This window comes from Lepisosteus oculatus, unplaced genomic scaffold (assembly GCF_040954835.1).
Source record: "Lepisosteus oculatus isolate fLepOcu1 unplaced genomic scaffold, fLepOcu1.hap2 HAP2_SCAFFOLD_52, whole genome shotgun sequence".
NCBI lineage: Eukaryota > Metazoa > Chordata > Actinopteri > Semionotiformes > Lepisosteidae > Lepisosteus > Lepisosteus oculatus.
Window position 1 is genome coordinate 27288 of NW_027168064.1, and position 17462 is coordinate 44749.

The 17462-nt window shown below is 44.9% G+C and overlaps 7 non-coding genes across 7 annotated transcripts; 2 read left to right on the forward strand and 5 right to left on the reverse strand.

The window, feature by feature from the left end:
- Positions 1–3368: 3368 nt before the first annotated feature.
- On the reverse strand, positions 3369–3450 carry trnas-cga (transfer RNA serine (anticodon CGA)). Its single transcript has one exon. It is a non-coding gene; the product is annotated as a tRNA-Ser (tRNA).
- A 1816-nt stretch (positions 3451–5266) lies between these two features.
- On the forward strand, positions 5267–5340 carry trnat-agu (transfer RNA threonine (anticodon AGU)). The gene has a single exon. It is a non-coding gene; the product is annotated as a tRNA-Thr (tRNA).
- A 2173-nt stretch (positions 5341–7513) lies between these two features.
- On the reverse strand, positions 7514–7595 carry trnas-cga (transfer RNA serine (anticodon CGA)). Its single transcript has one exon. It is a non-coding gene; the product is annotated as a tRNA-Ser (tRNA).
- A 1792-nt stretch (positions 7596–9387) lies between these two features.
- trnat-agu (transfer RNA threonine (anticodon AGU)) lies at positions 9388–9461 on the forward strand. Its single transcript has one exon. It is a non-coding gene; the product is annotated as a tRNA-Thr (tRNA).
- Positions 9462–11708: 2247 nt separating this feature from the next.
- LOC138230852 (U4 spliceosomal RNA) lies at positions 11709–11850 on the reverse strand. The gene has a single exon (XR_011186446.1). It is a non-coding gene; the product is annotated as a U4 spliceosomal RNA (small nuclear RNA).
- A 1286-nt stretch (positions 11851–13136) lies between these two features.
- On the reverse strand, positions 13137–13281 carry LOC138230872 (U4 spliceosomal RNA). The gene has a single exon (XR_011186466.1). It is a non-coding gene; the product is annotated as a U4 spliceosomal RNA (small nuclear RNA).
- A 230-nt stretch (positions 13282–13511) lies between these two features.
- On the reverse strand, positions 13512–13628 carry LOC138230920 (U5 spliceosomal RNA). Its single transcript, XR_011186508.1, has one exon. It is a non-coding gene; the product is annotated as a U5 spliceosomal RNA (small nuclear RNA).
- Positions 13629–17462: the final 3834 nt, after the last annotated feature.

Genomic DNA, 17462 nt, shown 5'->3' on the forward strand with positions numbered 1-17462 from the left:
CCTGTGAAATTGGTTTAATTCGTCACAGCCAGCACTCCGGCAGAGAGGGGGGTTGTACTCGTTAATGTCTGATGACATAAAAGTGGAAAGATTACAGATTTTAATCGTTTTTTTTCTGAACCAGGGAAAATCTGATCATGTTTCTCTATAACAATAATAAAAAACTTTATTTTCAATTATTTTACATATCCCGCTTGCACATCGCATGACTTTAATAAATCTATTCTTTATTAATACTAAATAAATAATACTAAAAATACTTCAGCAAAGAGGTCACTTGATTTTTGGAATAATTCCAAATAGCACAATGATCCACTGGCATTCCTGAAGTCTGTTTAGTGCATAATCTTCCAAATACAATCACTAAGCAATTATAAGAATTATACCATCCTATTTCTTTGTGATGTCCTGTAAAAACTAAACCTATTTTTATAAGGCTTTTACTCAAAAGATTTCCAAACACACAAAGCATTTGTGAAGTACTATAGTATTTCTAAAGGTTACTGGTACAACATCAATCATTAAAGCTTAACAATAAAGTTTAGATTGCTGACTATGGACTAACTACATTAACTAACTGCAATGCAACAGTATACATTTTACAAGAATATCTGGTTGAATTCTTGCATTTGTAGCCAATTTAATGCGAGAGAAATAAGCCAATTTAATTATTTCACAAAAAATAATGTGATATAAAATGGATGTTTTTAACTTTATTGTAGTGTTTTAGAAACTAATATGTCTTCAAAAATGGTTGTTTTTCACTCCTAGGAATGAAAGCTGTTGTTATATAATGTTTATTTTCAAATTTTGAAAAATCAAAGGATTCTAGCTTTCTCCCCTTGCAGGCATCGGACACAGAGAACCTCATGGTTTTCCTAAAAATCATTTTTTATGTTCCCTGGTGTTCCAAACTTAGTTTTAATCAATTTTAATTTGTTATTATGTTAAAAACAGGGTAATAAATTTCTAATTGGACTATAAATAATGTCATATTGTCTGCTATAAAACTGATGTTTTCAACTCTATTGTAGAGATTCTAGAATCAACTAATAGAGAATTGAAATAAAAAAGGGCATAAGAAAACATTGCCAACAACGACCACAAGATGGAGATATTGTCTAGACATTACCAACAACGACCACAAGATGGAGATATTGTCCAAAGAGGCAAGAAGGGCAAAGCTGCGATAAGGTAAAATCATTTTTTGAAAGAGATTGCTGTCAGAATGCACAACTGAATCCCAAACAGAATCTCTAGTCAAATATGATCATTTGTGAAACAGGCAAATGAGTCTCTCAGGTGCCCATTGCTCATTTTCAGACACATTTATGCAATACTTTCACCATGCGTTGAGCAATAGGGATTAAAGATACCAGAGGTAAGGTTTAAAAGTGATTCTGAGGTGCAACACATCAGCGATACAGCTAGGCATCTGAAATGCGGGGTTTGAGAGCCCTTCAGGGAACACCGTACCCTAAAGGTACCAGAAGTCCACTAGTATAAGCATTAAGTCACTGTCACCCCTGTTACAATGTGATTGCTACATATCTTCATTTCTTTGGTTTTTAAGGAGTAAGAGTGCAGGGGGTCTAAATCTGCGATCCAGTGTGTTGAAGTATTTCACAACACTACCTGTAGCCCGTATGGAAATAAATACTAATTCTGATTATTGCCCTGGGCATGTACCAATAAATCACTGAGCATATATCACTGTGTTGAAGCTAGAGACCTGTATGTAATATTATGGTGCTAAAATGTCATTTTCACATATATTAATGTAATAAATGATTGCTTATGCTTAATAAACAAATCTAATTAAAATAAAAACTTAAGTTTTGTATTTGTTTTGTACCATAGAACATGATTTTCTTTGTATTTCAAGCCCACAAAGTGTCCAAATGATGCACGACATGATATAAGGAAGATTATCACATGAAAAATCGGTATTATCTTTCTCATGAAAATGCATTCCTTTCATTACCTTTTAATTTTTAAAATGAACTCAAGTTGTGTATAATGTAATAATTTAAGTAGAATAGATTCTAATAATATAATGATCCAGTGTGTTGCACTACTTCACTGCTTCACTGTTCTATGCCGTATGGAAATAAATCCTCAGACTGCTTACTGCCCTGGGCTTGTACCAATAAATTACAGGAGCACATCTATATATCACTGCGTTGAAGCAGGAGACAGACAATCACTGCAAACACATCCTAAATACAGTGTTCCAGCACCTTTGACCTCATCCAGAACGTATCATTTCTTGAAAGGGATTGCTGTCTGAATGCACATCTGAATCCCAAACAGAATCTCTAGTAAAATACGATCATTTGTGAAACAGGCAAATGACTGTCTCAGGGGCCCATTACTCATTCTCAAGACACATGTATGCAGTACGTACACCATGCATTGAGCAAAAGGGATCAAAGACACCACAGGTAAGGTTAGAAGTCATTCTGACTATATTCTAAAATATTGGACTCATATTCTTATGATGGCAGACATGATGCTGCGTTTAAAACCGGGGTTAATGGGCATTATATGACTGTCAATTCTGTTTTGTTTTGGAGACACTTGGCTGCCTATATGGTACAGTGCAGCGTGAAGGAAACATTTTCCAAAACTGTGTCAGCTCAAAAGTCGTAAGAGAACCTCTCCAGCTGCTTTAACTCTCTTCATTTTTGTCATTTAATTGTCTGTCGGCACGATGTGGCAGCGTTGCATGACAACCCATCTCACCACGGAAAGGAACCTAACAGCTTTGGTAAGAGAGGAGAAAAGGACCTGGCCAGTAAGGGGCTCGAACCCACGACTTTGGCGTTATTAGCACCATGCTCTAACCAACTGAGCTAACCGGCCTCACGACAGTGATCCTCTCTGTGCAGCGCCTTTTACTTCTATTGACAAATGATAGCGATTCGAAGAGAGATCCTTCAGACCAGCAAGCAAACCCACGGCTATTTCGGTTTTCTATCTAGGCAACGTTGGTGTCTGCAATAGCATACATGAAAGCGTGATGCAATTTCTGTGGGTACATTTGTTGCACGTCATGCACAGTAAGAGTGTTTCTAACACCAAATAAAAAGTCAACAATTAACGATCACGCCTTCTCCTCAGTTAACCCACTGAAACCCTTGCTGTTAACAGTTCTTTACTGCGTGCTTTACGAGCACCTACATATCGTGTCGGTTCTTTCAGCTTTATTCATTAGGTTTTCAAAGGCATAAGTAGAGCACCAGAGGTCTGAAGAACTCATTTCCATGGCAGCAGGGCCAAGTGATTTAGCGTATTTATAGTACCAGGAAAGGAGAAGCGGCACTTCGCCTTTGCCACAGAGGCACAAGGATACGTGTGGCAAACGCCATAGTCGGCAGGATTCAAACCTGCGCAGGGAGTTCTCAACGGATTTCGAGTCCATCGCCTTAACCACTCGGCCACGACTACAGCGAGCTCACCCCCGCCGCATTCCTCCTATAATCTAACACGGAGTGCGAGGTGGCTGCGGAAACGTTTTCAAAGTCGCTCTCTGTTAAAAAAAAATAAATACCTTTGACAAAATACGTGCCGGCAGACAGACATGCCTCAGAGGGTTTAAGGCTGGCTTCACTTTCAAATGATAAAGTCTCCCCGTCCGGATGTCAAAATGCAACTTTGGCAGACAGAAAAAACATCAACAAACCACAAATGTGGACAAGGATTTTACAAGCTGCACCACACTGCACTTTCCAAAGCATTTACATTCCTGTTAGACGCAGGAATTGCCTTTGATTTGCGCGCTTACGAACGCCATGAAAAACGAAACAAAACTAAAGCCCTCAGCTCCTGCACTTGATTATAATGCCGTTACGTGTCGAAGCAGGAATTTATGTCATCCTACCACTGCAACACGGGGAATAGAGGGAAATGAGCACACGCTACGTACGTCTCAATCACTCCCTAGAGTCGTAAGGCGCATTGAAGGGTGCACCCCCATCATTAATCGTTGCGCCTCTGTGAAAGGAAAGCTCTTGAGCAGTCTTTGAAACAGCTCGGATTAAACACTTGATTGCTTCCATGTGCATCTGGAGCCCATTTCTAATTTTCACTTCACGCCGCCCAAAGCATTTCTAAAACATGAGATTCGCGTTTGGGAATGCGCCCTGCCCTACGAATAAAACAGGTCTACGGGTCAGAAACCTGCTCCACGGAAAACAGTTCTGTTGCGCTTTTGATCAAAGGGAGATTCGCTGTTCTTACTTTTTGATGACATAACACCCAAAGGGGCTTCTTTGGAGCTGGATTCCAACCAGCATCCTAAAGTTTCTTGGCGGTATCCTTTACAGTCCTCTGTTCGGTCGACAAGGGACAGAAGGGGGCAGCTTTCCTCACACACACAGTGCAATGTACTGTAGTGTTCCCGTTCATTGAATTCGCAGTTCTGCATCAGACCTCTAACTCGTTTCCTTAGCTTGGATTTAAGCCACGAAGCAGGCTTCTACTGTATAAGGAATCACAAACTATTTGAGAGGCCATCATCCCAGGGGGAACTGACAAAGTCTATCCCTAAACACCTAGCGCAATCTCTCGAGAGACTGTCAAAAATCGCTTTCTCCATTTCCGTTGCAAGTAAGTGAAAATGCGGTCTCAAACCAGAGCCACTTGGCAGCAGCGGCACGTAAATACTGTTACTGTCACTGCTCGATACTGACGTTAGCCTACTATACCATGTTCAGCCACCGCTAGGAAATGTACGGCTCTAGTACTGGAGCAAACAACAGGAGGGCCAAAGGCACACGGGCACACATGTCAGACATGGAGAGTGACGAGAATGGGACTCAAACCCATGCGTGCAGAGTACAGTGGATTAGCAGTCCATTGCCTTAACCACTCGGCCACCTCATCTAGGAAACTGGGCTGTCCAGACATGGGTTGCCGCGCTCCAGATGATCTTTTTCTTTTTTTTCCCTCGTACTCGAGGGTCATTTTCCTGTTCCACATGCGATTTCAACATTTTCCTTGGGAGATGTCAAGCCAGCAACCCACTACTGTGGTTCAGTGGCCATTGTGGAGTTCAGTGGCCCTGCTGTACACAGAATGCACATTGAGCTCCTTGGACATGAAAAGTTCCAGATAAAAGCCATTTGTCATCCTTTCTCTTGGTGTCGATGTTGCTATTGTATGTAAAGGTGGCAACTTGCTCAGCGAACAGGCGGAGCACACACCGAATGCAGATGTGTCTGAGTGGTGTGTCCAAGTGGCTGCAAAACGACAGCACTCCCAGGGCGCCGTGGCTTAGTTGGTTAAAGCGCCTGTCTAGTAAACAGGAAATCCTGGGTCCGAATCCCAGCGGTGCCTTTTTTGTTCTGTGTTCTTGAACAGAACTGGTCATTATGGACAACCGCCTACAGCTAGACTTAATTAAATGCAAGTATTCATTTCCTGTCTTTAACGCGACTTGTTTTTCTTAAAATGGATGCAACTTGCAAAACATGAAATACAAACCTTGCTAATCAGCGCAATCGGCTGGCAAAAAAAAAGAAGTCAGCAATGTTTTTTTTCTTTAACCTTAACCCTGCTAATGGAGAAGAGTTAAACAACTGAGTCTATGCAGCTTAAACGGTCCGCACGTCGGGTTCTTAGCTGAAAGGGTGGTAAATCCCGCTCACCCCAGTCCTTAATCTTTTAAAAGGATACAAAATTGAACCTAGTCGCCACATCACATACATCCTGTTCAATAATAAAAAGGTAACATCTATCCTCGCTCCAGAGTAAATCTCACGTTGAGGGCACCTTTTTTTTTCACTTTACCGTGAATCGAGCTCGGCTGCACAGAGGAGAGAGCAGAGCAATGAGGTCACGGGGACAGGGGAGTCACACGCTGGCGGTTTGAATACGCGGAAGATCACTGAGGGATCCACAGTATATGGACCCTCCGTGCGCCATCAGTCCGCACTCCGGACTCTGAATCCTGCCATCCGAGTTAAGATCTCGGCGGAACCTGAGGCGCAGTTCCTTCTTAAAACGTAATCTGGTGAGCATTTCTAGAATCGTACTTGTATAGATGCAGCCTTTAATGTGTTGCTAGGTTAAAATTGATGACTTCTTGTATTTCAGTAGGCAACTGCCCTCTTGATTTCAGATTTAATTTCTTTATTACAGGGGCGCTTTTATGAAGACAGAGTCATGTTCAGGTACTTTGCTTGATGGAGGAAGCTCATTTCAGACTCTGTGATCTGCTCACCTGGAAAGGTCTGCTGTACTACTACAAGAGAGAAGTAGAGTCTGGAAGAAGGGACAATTTTATGATTCTTTGGAAGGTAGGTTTTTTTTTCTTTGAAATCGAAATGAATCAGAATATCAGTGCAAAAGACAAACTCTTGGTTTGGTTTAAAGAGATATGGTTTTAAAATAGACAAAATGTAGAAAACAGGTGTTTCTCACTTTTGGAAAAGAATGGACCGGGGGTAATAGTTTACTAGTTGCAGTGCTGAGCTCATCGGGTTGCAGTCCCGCAATGGATAACGCGTTTGACTATGGATCAGGAGATTGTAAGTTTGACTCCTGCCTGGCTCGGGTCGTTTTTAAACGCATCGGGCTACTCCCCTAAGTAGTCTGTGCTACTTACTGCATTGTAATCGTACTCAGTAAGAGATTTCCTTCATGTAAATGAACTGCACCTGACAGCTTTAGAAAATCACCTGGGCTCAGTACGGTGCTGAGAGCTCAGCGTTGCTGTTGTTCTAATTAGCACGCACTGCATCGGCTATGAACCCGAACTTTTCAATTATTCCGATCATTAAGTCAACACGTAGTCCACATGAAAGGTAGAAACATTCTCTTGTCTGTCTCTTGTTTGTATAGAACTGAATGTCCCTGACAATGTACTGTTAGTTTTAATTGAAGAACGGCATTTGTCAAATATATCAGACACGTTTACGTAACTGCTCATGCGACACTCAGTTGTAATTAGTCAAGAAATAAAGTCGAACAACAGCTGCGGGTTTGATTCTGAACGTATCAGATTGGAGCGCCTTTTACTTCAATTGACAAATGATAGAGATTCGAAGAGAGATCCTTCAGACCAGCAAGCAAACCCACGGCTATTTCGGTTTTCTATCTAGGCAACGTTGGTGTCTGCAATAGCATACATGAAAGCGTGATGCAATTTCTGTGGCTACATTTGTTGCACGTCATGCACAGTAAGAATGTTTCTAACACCAAATACAAAGTCAACAATTAGCGATCACACCTTCTCCTCAGTTAACCCACTGAAACCCTTGCTGTTAACAGTTCTTTAATGCGTGCTTTACGAGCACCTACATATTGTGTCGGTTCTTTCAGTTTTATTCATTAGGTTTTCAAAGGCATAAGTAGAACACCAGAGGTGCAAACGCAAGATGTGTGGTTATCTGAAGAACTCATTTCCATGGCAGCAGGGCCAAGCGATTTAGCGTTTTTATAGTACCAGGAAAGGAGAAGCGGCACCACGCTTTTGCCGCGCAGGCACAAGGAGACGTGCGGCAGACGCCATAGTCTGCAGGATTCAAACCTACGCGGGGAGTCCCCAACGGATTTCGAGTCCATCGCCTTAACCACTCGGCCACGACTACAGCGAGTTCGCCATCGACGCATTCCTCCTTTAATCTAACACGGAGTGCGACGTGGCTGCGGAAACCTTTTCAAAGTCGCTCTCCGTTAAAAAAAAAAAAATACCTTTGACAAAATACGTGCCAGCAGACAGACACGCCTCAGAGGGTTTAAGGCTGGCTTCACGTTCAAATGATAAAGTCTCCCCGTCCGGATGTCAAAATGCAGCTTTGGCAGACAGAACAAACATCAACAAACCACAAATGTGGATAAGGATTTTACAAGCTGCACCACACTGCACTTTCCAAAGCATTTACATTCCTGTTAGACGCAGGAATTGCCTTTGATTTGCGTGCTTACAAACGCCATGGAAAACGAAACAAAACAAAAGCCCTCAGCTCCTGCACTTGATTATAACGCCGTTACGTGTCGAAGCAGAAATTTACGTCATCCTACCACTGCAACACGGGGAATAGAGGGAAATGAGCACACGCTACGAATCGTCTCAATCACTCCCTAGAGTCGTAAGGCGCATTGAAGGGTGCACCCCCATCATTAATCATTGCACCTCTGTGAAAGGAAAGCTCTTGAGCAGTCTTTGAAACAGCTCGGATGAAACACTTGATGGCTTCCATGTGCATCTGGAGCCCATTTCTTATTTTCACTTCACGCCGCCCAAAGCATTTCTAAAACAGGAGATTCGCATTTGGGAATGCGCCCTGCCCTACAAATAAAACAGGTCTACGGGTCTGAAACCTGCTCCACGGAAAACAGTTCTGTTGCGCTTTTGATCAAAGGGAGAGTCGCTGTTCTTACTTTTTGATGACATAACACCCAAAGGGGCTTCTTTGGAGCTGTATTCCAACCAGCATCCTAAAGTTTCTTGGCGGTATCCTTTACAGTCCTCTGTTCGGTCGACAAGGGACAGAAGGGGGCAGCTTTCCTCACACATACAGTCCAATGTACTGTACTGTTCCCGTTCATTGAATTCGCAGTTCTGCATCAGACCTCTAACTCGTTTCCTTAGCTTGGATTTAAGCCACGAAGCAGGCTTCTACTGTATAAACGTCTAGAGGAATCACAAACTATTTGAGAGGCCATCATCCCAGGGGGAACTGACAAAGTCTATCCCTAAACACCTAGTGCAGTCTCTCGAGAGACTGTCAAAAATCGCTTTCTCCGTTTGCGTTGCAAGTAAGTGAAAACGCGGTCTCAACCCAGAGCCACTTGGCAGCAGCGGCATGTAAATACTGTTACTGTGACTGCTCGATACCGACGTTAGCCTACTATAACATGTTCAGCCACCGCTAGAAAATGTACAGCTCTAGTACCGGAGCAAAGAACAGGAGGGCCAACACCGAACGGGCACACGTGTCAGACATGGAGAGCGACAAGGATGGGATTCGACCCCATGCCTTAACCACTCGGCCACCTCGTCAACAAAACTGGGCTGTCCTGACATGGGTTGGCGCACTCCAGTTGATCTTTTTCTTTTTTTTCCCTCATACTCGAGGGTCATTTTCCTGTTCCACATGCGATTTCAACATTTTCCTTGGGAGATGTCAAGCCAGCAAGCCACTGCTGTGGTTCAGTGGCCAGTGTGGAGTTCAGTGGCCCTGCTGTACACAGAAAGCACATTGAGCTCCTTGGACATGAAAAGTCCAATAAAAGCCATTTGTCATCCTTTCTCTTGGTGTCGATGTTGCTATTGTATGTAAAGGTGGCAACTTGCTCAGCGAGCAGGCGGAGCACACACCGAATGCAGATGTGTCTGAGTGGTGTGTCCAAGTGGCTGCAAAAGGACAGCACTTCCGGGGCGCCGTGGCTTAGTTGGTTAAAGCGCCTGTCTAGTAAACAGGAAATCCTGGGTCCGAATCCCAGCGGTGCCTTTTTTTGTTCTGTGTTCTCAAACAGAACTGGTCATTATGGACAACCGCATACGTCTAGACTTAATTAAATGCAAGTATTCATTTCCTGTCTTGAACGACTTGTTTTTCTTAAAATGGATGCAACTTGCAAAACATGAAATACAAACCTCGCTAATCAGCGCTCGCAGCTGGCAAAAAAAAAAGAAGTCAGCAATGTTTTTTTCTTTAACCTTAAGCCTGCTAATGGAGAAGAACCTAGTCGCCATATCACATACATCCGTTTCAACGATAAGAAGGTAACAACTATCCTCACTCCAGAGTAAATCTCACGTTGAGGGCATATTTTTTTCCACTTTACCATGAGTCGGGCTCAGCTGCACAGAGGCGAGAGCAGAGCAATGAGGTCACGGGGACAGGGGAGTCACACGCTGGCGGTTTGAACACGCGGAAGAACACTGAGGGATCCACAGTATGTGGACCCTCCGTGCGCCATCATTCCACACCAGACTCTGAATCCTGCCATCCGAGTTAAGATCTCGGCGGAACCTGAGGCGCAGTTCTTTCTTAAAACGTAATCTGGTGAGCATTTCTAGAATCGTACTTGTATAGATGCAGCCTTTAATGTGTTGCTAGGTTAAAATTTATGACTTCTTGAACTTCAGTAGGCAACTGCCCTCTTGATTTCGGATTTAATTTCTTTATTACAGGGGCGCTTTTATGATGAAAGAGTCATGTTCAGGTACTTTGCTTGATGGAGGAAGCTCATTTTGGACTCTGTGATCTGCTCACCTGGAAAGGTCTGCTGTACTACTACAAGAGAGAAGTAGAGTCTGGAGGAAGGGACAATTTTATGATGCTTTGGAAGGTAATGTTTCTTTTTTCTTTGAAATCGAAATGAATCAGAATATCAGTGCAAAAGACAAACTCTTGTTTTGGTTTAAAGAGATATGGTTTTAAAACAGACAAAATGTAGAAAACAGGTGTTTCTCACTTTTGGAAAAGAATGGACCGGGGGTAATATTTTACTAGTTGCAGTGCTAAGCTCACTGGGTTACAGTCCTGCAGTGTCACACCAGGGCCAGTGGCGCAATGGATAACGCGTCTGACTACGGATCAGGAGATTGCAGGTTCGACTCCTGCTGGCTCGGGTCATTTTTAAACACATCAGCCTACTCCCTAAGTAGCCTGTGCTACTTACTGCATTGTAATCGTACCCAGTAAGAGATTTCCTTCATGTAAATGAACTGCACCTGACAGCTTTAGAAAAACACCTGGGCTCAGTACGGTGCTGAGAGCTCAAGTTGTGTATAATGTAATAATTTAAGTAGAATAGATTCTAATAATATAATGATCCAGTGTGTTGCACTACTTCACTGCTTCACTGCTCTATGTCGTCTGGAAATAAATCCTCAGACTGCTTACTGCCCTGGGCATGTACCAGTAAATTACAGGAACACATCTATATATCATTGCGTTGAAGCAGGAGACACAATCACTGCAAACACATCCTAAATACAGTGTTCCAGCACCTTTGACCTCATCCAGAACGTATCATTTCTTGAAAGGAATTGCTGTCCGAATGCACATCTGAATCCCAAACAGAATCTCTAGTAAAATACGATCATTTGTGAAACAGGTAAATGTCTCAGGGGCCCATTCCTCATTCTCAAGACACATGTATGCAGTACGTACACCATGCATTGAGCAATAGGTATTAAAGACACCACAGGTAAGGTTAGAAGACATTCTGACTATATTCTAAAATATTGGACTTATATTCTTATGATGGCAGACATGATACTGTGTTTAAAACCGGGGTTAATGGACATTATATGACTGTCAATTCTGTTTTGTTTTGGAGACTCTTGGCTGCCTATGTGGTACAGTGCAGCGTGAAGAAAACATTTTCCAAAACTGTGTCAGCTCAAAAGTTGTAAGAAAACCTCTCCAGCTGCTTTAACTCTCTTCATTTTTGTCATTTAATTGTCTGTCGGCACTATGTGGTAGCGTTGCATCACAACCCATCTCACCACGGAAAGGAACCTAACAGCTTTTGTAAGAGAGGAGAAAAGGACCTGGCCCGTACGGGGCTCGAACCCCAGCCTTGGCGTTATTAGTACCACGCCAAAAAAAAAAAAGCGTCGACATTACCTCTTTCAAAAGGCTTCACGTTCCTAGTCACATTCCATGGCTCATTGAACCCTGGCTGTTTCCTCCAGCGGTATAGTATTGCAGTTAGACAGCACGATGCCTGCAAGACTATGTCGCGCTCTGACGAGACTGTCAAAAATTGCTTTCGCCGATTGTATTGCAAACCGGCGGAAGCGGGGTATTGGGAAAAGTTTTCAACTAGCAATAATCGCGCCTCGGCTAAACCTCACAGGCTACGATACTGCCAATGCGCAAAGCTGACGGTTGCCAGGCAACCGCGGGGATCCTATGGAAATCGTTATCAATCGTCTCATGGCATGTCGTTGCTGTAACGCTTCATATTTGTCGTCTTCTTCTTCTAGCTTGAGGTTTTAAAGAATTTCATGACAGACAAGGGCTCCGTCGGGAACAAAGGGCGTTGTGAGAAAACCGTTGCTTATTTTCAGCAGCAGAAATACAACCCTTTAAATACAAGATGACAGAACAATGACGAAGGGCATGCCGGGAGGAACTCATGCACTACAGAGGAAAGGGGGCGGGCACGTACAGTTCACATTCAAGCCACAAGTACTCTTCTCGGATGTTGCACAAACAAATCCAAACGTCCTGAAAGCATTGCAGCATGTTTGTGTCCCACTTCCCGTGGCTGCAGGACGACTGACACGAAGGGACAAACACAATCTGTGGCGTTTAGCGTGACATAGTCTTGCAGGCATCGTGCTGTCTCACTGCAATACTATACCGCTGGAGGAAACAGCCCGGGTTCGATGAGTCTTGGAATGTGACTAGGAAAGTGAAGCCTTTTGAAAGAGGTAAAGCACTGCACAACGGAATTGAGGGAGAATCTTACAGGGGATTCTGAGCGGTGTCTGCATACACGCAGTCCGATACGGGTGCTGAAAGCTTGAGCTACTCTTAATGTCATGCTGCCTTTCCTCGGAGTAAATCTGTTACATTGAAAGAATGCTTCTCGCAGGTTCAAAAAGGGACCCTTGTTAATTGGAGAAATCAATGATTTCGAATGAATTCTGTATGCGTTAAAAGACAGCTATACACAGAAAACATGCAGGACACTGCTCATGATGTTTCCCGAGCCGAAACACAGTGCGTTTTTCAAAGCCATCTGACAAAGCCCGCCCACTGAAAACTGCAGCAGATCGTGTAAAGACGTTCAACTTTGTAACTACTGCACGCACAGGAAGCAGAATAAATTCCTCTTTTCAAACTGTCAAAGGTTTGCTTTGTGAACGCTGCAGGACATCGCACAATCTCTTTTGAACGGGGACAAACAATTTCTTATGGGGCGCAGTAAGTACAGACGTTTAAAGAGCTCCACTCATGCCGACGATGCAGCATGAAGAAGCGCAACCTAACGTTTGACAGACAAAAGCCGGGCGCCGCTACGAGCAATATGAAATCAAACTGACAGCACACGGCGTTTCGCGCCGACTCAAAAGTGATCTCGACAGACGCTGTTCTCTGCATAACGCTGAAAGAGCGTAACAAGCTTGTTTCTTTCTACCATGATGTTACCATGACAAAATCTGTCTTTAAACACCTTGCTCAAAAATTGCTTTCGCCGATTGTATTGGAAACCGGCGGAAGCGGGGTATTGGGAAAAGTTTTCAACTAGCAATAATCGCGCCTCGGCTAAACCTCACAGGCTACGATACTGCCACTGCGCAAAGCTGACGGTAGCCAGGCAACCGCGGGGATCCTATGGAAATCGTTATCAATCGTCTCATGGCATGTCGTTGCTGTAACGCTTCATATTTGCGGCCGGACACTTCCCGCCCCCCAAAGAAAAGAGCGCCAATCAGACAGGCTGAGACCGAGGACTCGCAGAGCAGAAGGCCACAGTCGCCGTAATAAGAGCGATTGTGAGCGGTTTTGTTTTCTCTCTTTGACCAGCCCAGCTGCGCCCCACCCAAAGGCAGGGAAGCACAAAAATTGTATGGAACTCATTCATGCTCCTCTCCATGGAAATCTTTAGTAAAAGGCAAAAGATTTGTACGAGATGAAGAGAAACCAGAGTGCGTGGCTGGACAGCTGCAGGAGCCCAGGCCGCCTTCAAGTCCTCTGCCCTGCCGGTCGTGGTTGGCAATGCACCTGGCCTTACAAACGAGCCAGTGGGGCCCGTTCAGCTCCGGGCTCATCGCCTGCGGCTCTCTGCTTATCTGGCAGGGGAGATACCTTGATCAGCCTGTAGTTGGAGTAGTTGGATTGTTTTCTTGTTTTGTGGAAGCAGTGTTTGTTTTGCAGTTTGAGATGGCAACCTTTGGATCCCGCAAGAATGCTGTACGTTTTGAGCTTTTGGATGACCTCTTCATGGATCGTATGCAGTTCAGCAGAAAAGTGTTACAGAAGGAACTTGGTTTTGAACCTCGGCACTTGTATTTCATCTTCGCTCTCCCAGGTCAGAAAGCATTTGAGGTTGTTTTTGCTACCTATTCTCTGTTTGAACAATGTGTGGATGTGTTTGAGGCAAAAAGAGGGAAAGTTCCTGCCCTTGAGAAGATCAACTTGCAGCCTCTGACACAGAGAGAGAGGTTGTTATGTTCTCGGAAATGGCAAAGACGGAGGACATTCACACCTGGCTTAAGCAGTACTGCACCATCCACCATGGAACTGAGGTTAGAGATGTTGACGGTATAAAAACAGGAGCAAGGAAATTCGAGGTTCGCTTGCTACCGGACAATGTCAATGGAGGCTTAAGGCACCTGCCCTCTACAATCCAGCTGGGCGCCTGCAATGGCTATGTTTTTTATGTGGGACAACCAAAGGTGTGTCGGCGCTGTGGTGCTGTGGGACACCTGGCATCGTCCTGCACTGTGAAATGCTGCAAGACCTGTGGCAAACAGGGACATTAAGCCTCTGACTGTTCAATGCTGCCAAAGTGCAATTTATGTGGCTCGGAAGGACACGTTTTTAAGAACTGCCCTCACGCCTACGCCTATAAACTCAAAATGAGAAAGGATGAGGCAGTGCTTGTTTCAGCCAAACCGGCCTGAAAAAGCCAAAGCAAACAACAAGTCAAACAAAGAACCCTTGTTGGACAAAGAGTCTCAGCCTCCAGCCAGGATCAGTCCTGCTGTGGCTCCGGGGCCGGTGGAAGAGAAATCCACTACGCCCCCACAACCGCAGACTGCACCAGACAAGCACGAGGGTTTGAAAACCCCAGAGAACAGCGAGGACCCCTCCCCCACTCCTGCTCCTCAGAACGAGGGCCAGTGTGGGGCCCCCCGGTGGAGCGGGTCCAGCGAGGATACCCAGGATTCAGCGGAGCTGCTTTTCTCAGACTCTGCAAGTGCTACAGATGCCCTCCTCTCCTCCATCCAGTCCATCACGGAGGATCTGCAACAGCTGGTGGTTGAGGGGGAAGAGGAGACTGGTGCATCGGCTGCACCCCTTTCCCCTCGGTGCTCCCAGGAGCTGGACTTGAGGAAAAGGAAAAATGACTCTGTTTTCTCCCCGAGCGAGGAGGAAGGAGAGCATGGCGATGGGGACAGCTGGAACCCCTCCACCCCTCCTTCTACCCCCTTCCTTGAAATGGACTCCGTGAACGCTTTTACTGCTGCCACCCTGATGAAGGCTCATTCAGAGGATGGCTGGCAGGAAATTGGTAAGAAGAAAAAGAAAAAGAGAAGGTAACAGGTGAGACCGAAGAGAAATGTGTTTTGTAAAGACTGGTTCCACTTTCTTATGTAATATGGCTCTAAACATAATTTCTCTTAACACCAGAGGTATCAATGACAGAGTTAAATGCCAGTGTGTCTTTGATTACCTCCAGCAGAGAGAGGGAGATGTGTTGATGTTGCAGGAGTGTGCTTTAGCCTATCAAGAGAGGTATAAAAGCTTTGAAGATAGGTGGGATAAAGGGCCTTCTGTTTGGTCAGGGGACAATAACAACAGAGCCTCTGGCGTGGCCATTCTTTTCAAAGGATGGGCTTTCAAATTGAAAAGTATTCAGAGGGTCATAGATGGCAGGTTGCTGTGTGTGGATGTGGAATGGGGGACCGTTAACCTGCCGCTAATCAATGTGTATTGTCCTACTGACGTGGGAGGAAGGGTGGAGCTACTCAAGGCACTCTCTCCCCTATTGTTAAGTAGCACAGACGTGATAGTGGGAGGGGATTTTAATTGTATCTTAGAGCACACAGACAGGCAGTCTAGCTCTCCGATAAAATTGGATTCCAGCTCACTGGCCCTGCAAAACTTAGTTCAAGACTTTAAACTCTCAGACACATATAGATGTATATATCCCACAACAGCAGGATATACATGGTCAGGGAGGAATAGCAGCTCCAGAATTGACTATTGCTTTGTCTCAGAGAGAGTGAAAGTTGTTGGGGTCACTCTTCAGCCTGTCTTCTTCTCAGATCATCAGGCTTTAGGGTGTAGAGTGGAACTCCAGGGCGGGACTGTCTTTGGCCCAGGCCTCTGGAAACTCAACACAAAGCTGCTAGAGAACGAGGGGGTAGTATCCCGCTACAAGGAGAAACTATCACAGTGGCTGTCCTTGCAGTGTCTGTACGGGTCAGTAGGAGAGTGGTGGGAGGAGGTGAAGATGAGGACAAAGGCCTTTTTCATGGCTGAGGGAAGGAAGGCTGCTGCCAGACGGAGAGGAGTGCTAGCCAGGAAACAGAGGCAGCTGCAGCGTCTCTACACGATGCTGCACAGTGGCTTCGATGTGCTCGAGGATATCACCCTTTTAAAAAAGGACATCCGGAGCATAGCCAAGAAAGTAGTCGAGGAGTGCTGTTAAGAAGCAGAGTGCAGTTCTTGGAAGAAAATGAGAAGTGTACTCGCTTCTTTTTCAGGAAAGTGGTAGGCTCCAAGTCTGTCATGGAAAGTGTAGTTGATGAGGAGGGACGAGAGAGAACAGAGCCGAGTGCTATCCTCTCCTGCACCGAGGCCTTCTACTCAAGACTGTACAGCTCTACAGAGGTAAAGGATGAAGAAATTCATTTTTTTACCTCAAAGCTAGAAAACGTTTTGAGTGAAGAAGATAGGGAAGTACTTGAGAGGGATTTGACAGTAGAAGAGCTGAGACAGGCTATGGAGAGCTTACAGAAGGGGAAAACTCCGGGTGCTGACGGGCTCCCTAAAGAATTTTATTGCACCTTTTGGGATCTGCTTCAGGATCCGCTACTGCTCCTATTCGAGGAAAGCTATAAGACAGAATTGCTGCCTGACTCTTTAAGAGAAGGCACTATCTCTCTCTTGTTTAAGAAAGGAGCAAAGAATGACATAAAGAACTGGAGACCCCTCAGCCTGTTAGGCGTGGACACTAAGATCCTGTCCAAAGCCCTTTTCCTGCGCCTACAAAATGTAGTGGCCTCACTGGTAGGGAAAGAACAGACTTGTGGGATAGTAGGACGCCTGATGAGCGACAACCTGGCCTTGTTGAGGGATGTCTGTCTGTACTCAGAGGATCGCTCCCTCCCTCTGTGCGTTTTAGGTGTAGACCTAGAAAAGGCCTTTGACCGCCTAAACCGGCAGTACTTAACATCGGTACTTGAGCACATGAATTTTGGCCCCATCATGAGAAAGTGGATTAACCTGCTGTACACAGGTAGCAACAGCAGAGTAATGGTTAATGGCAATAGATCACACCCCTTTGAAGTCTGTTCAGTAGTGAGGCAGGGCTGCCCATTATCCCCTTTGTTATTCGTTTTGGCTACGGAGCCCTTAGCCTGTGCCTTGCGCCAGGATCAGGCCATTAATGGGATACCAGTGCCTGGAAGTGGGGGAGGAGAGGTAAAGACATCTCTATACATGGATGACGTCACCCTGCTCCTCTCTGACAGTACCTCAATTAGCAGAGCTCTGCAGTGTTGTGAGCGTTTCTCTTTGGCTTCCTCTGCAAAA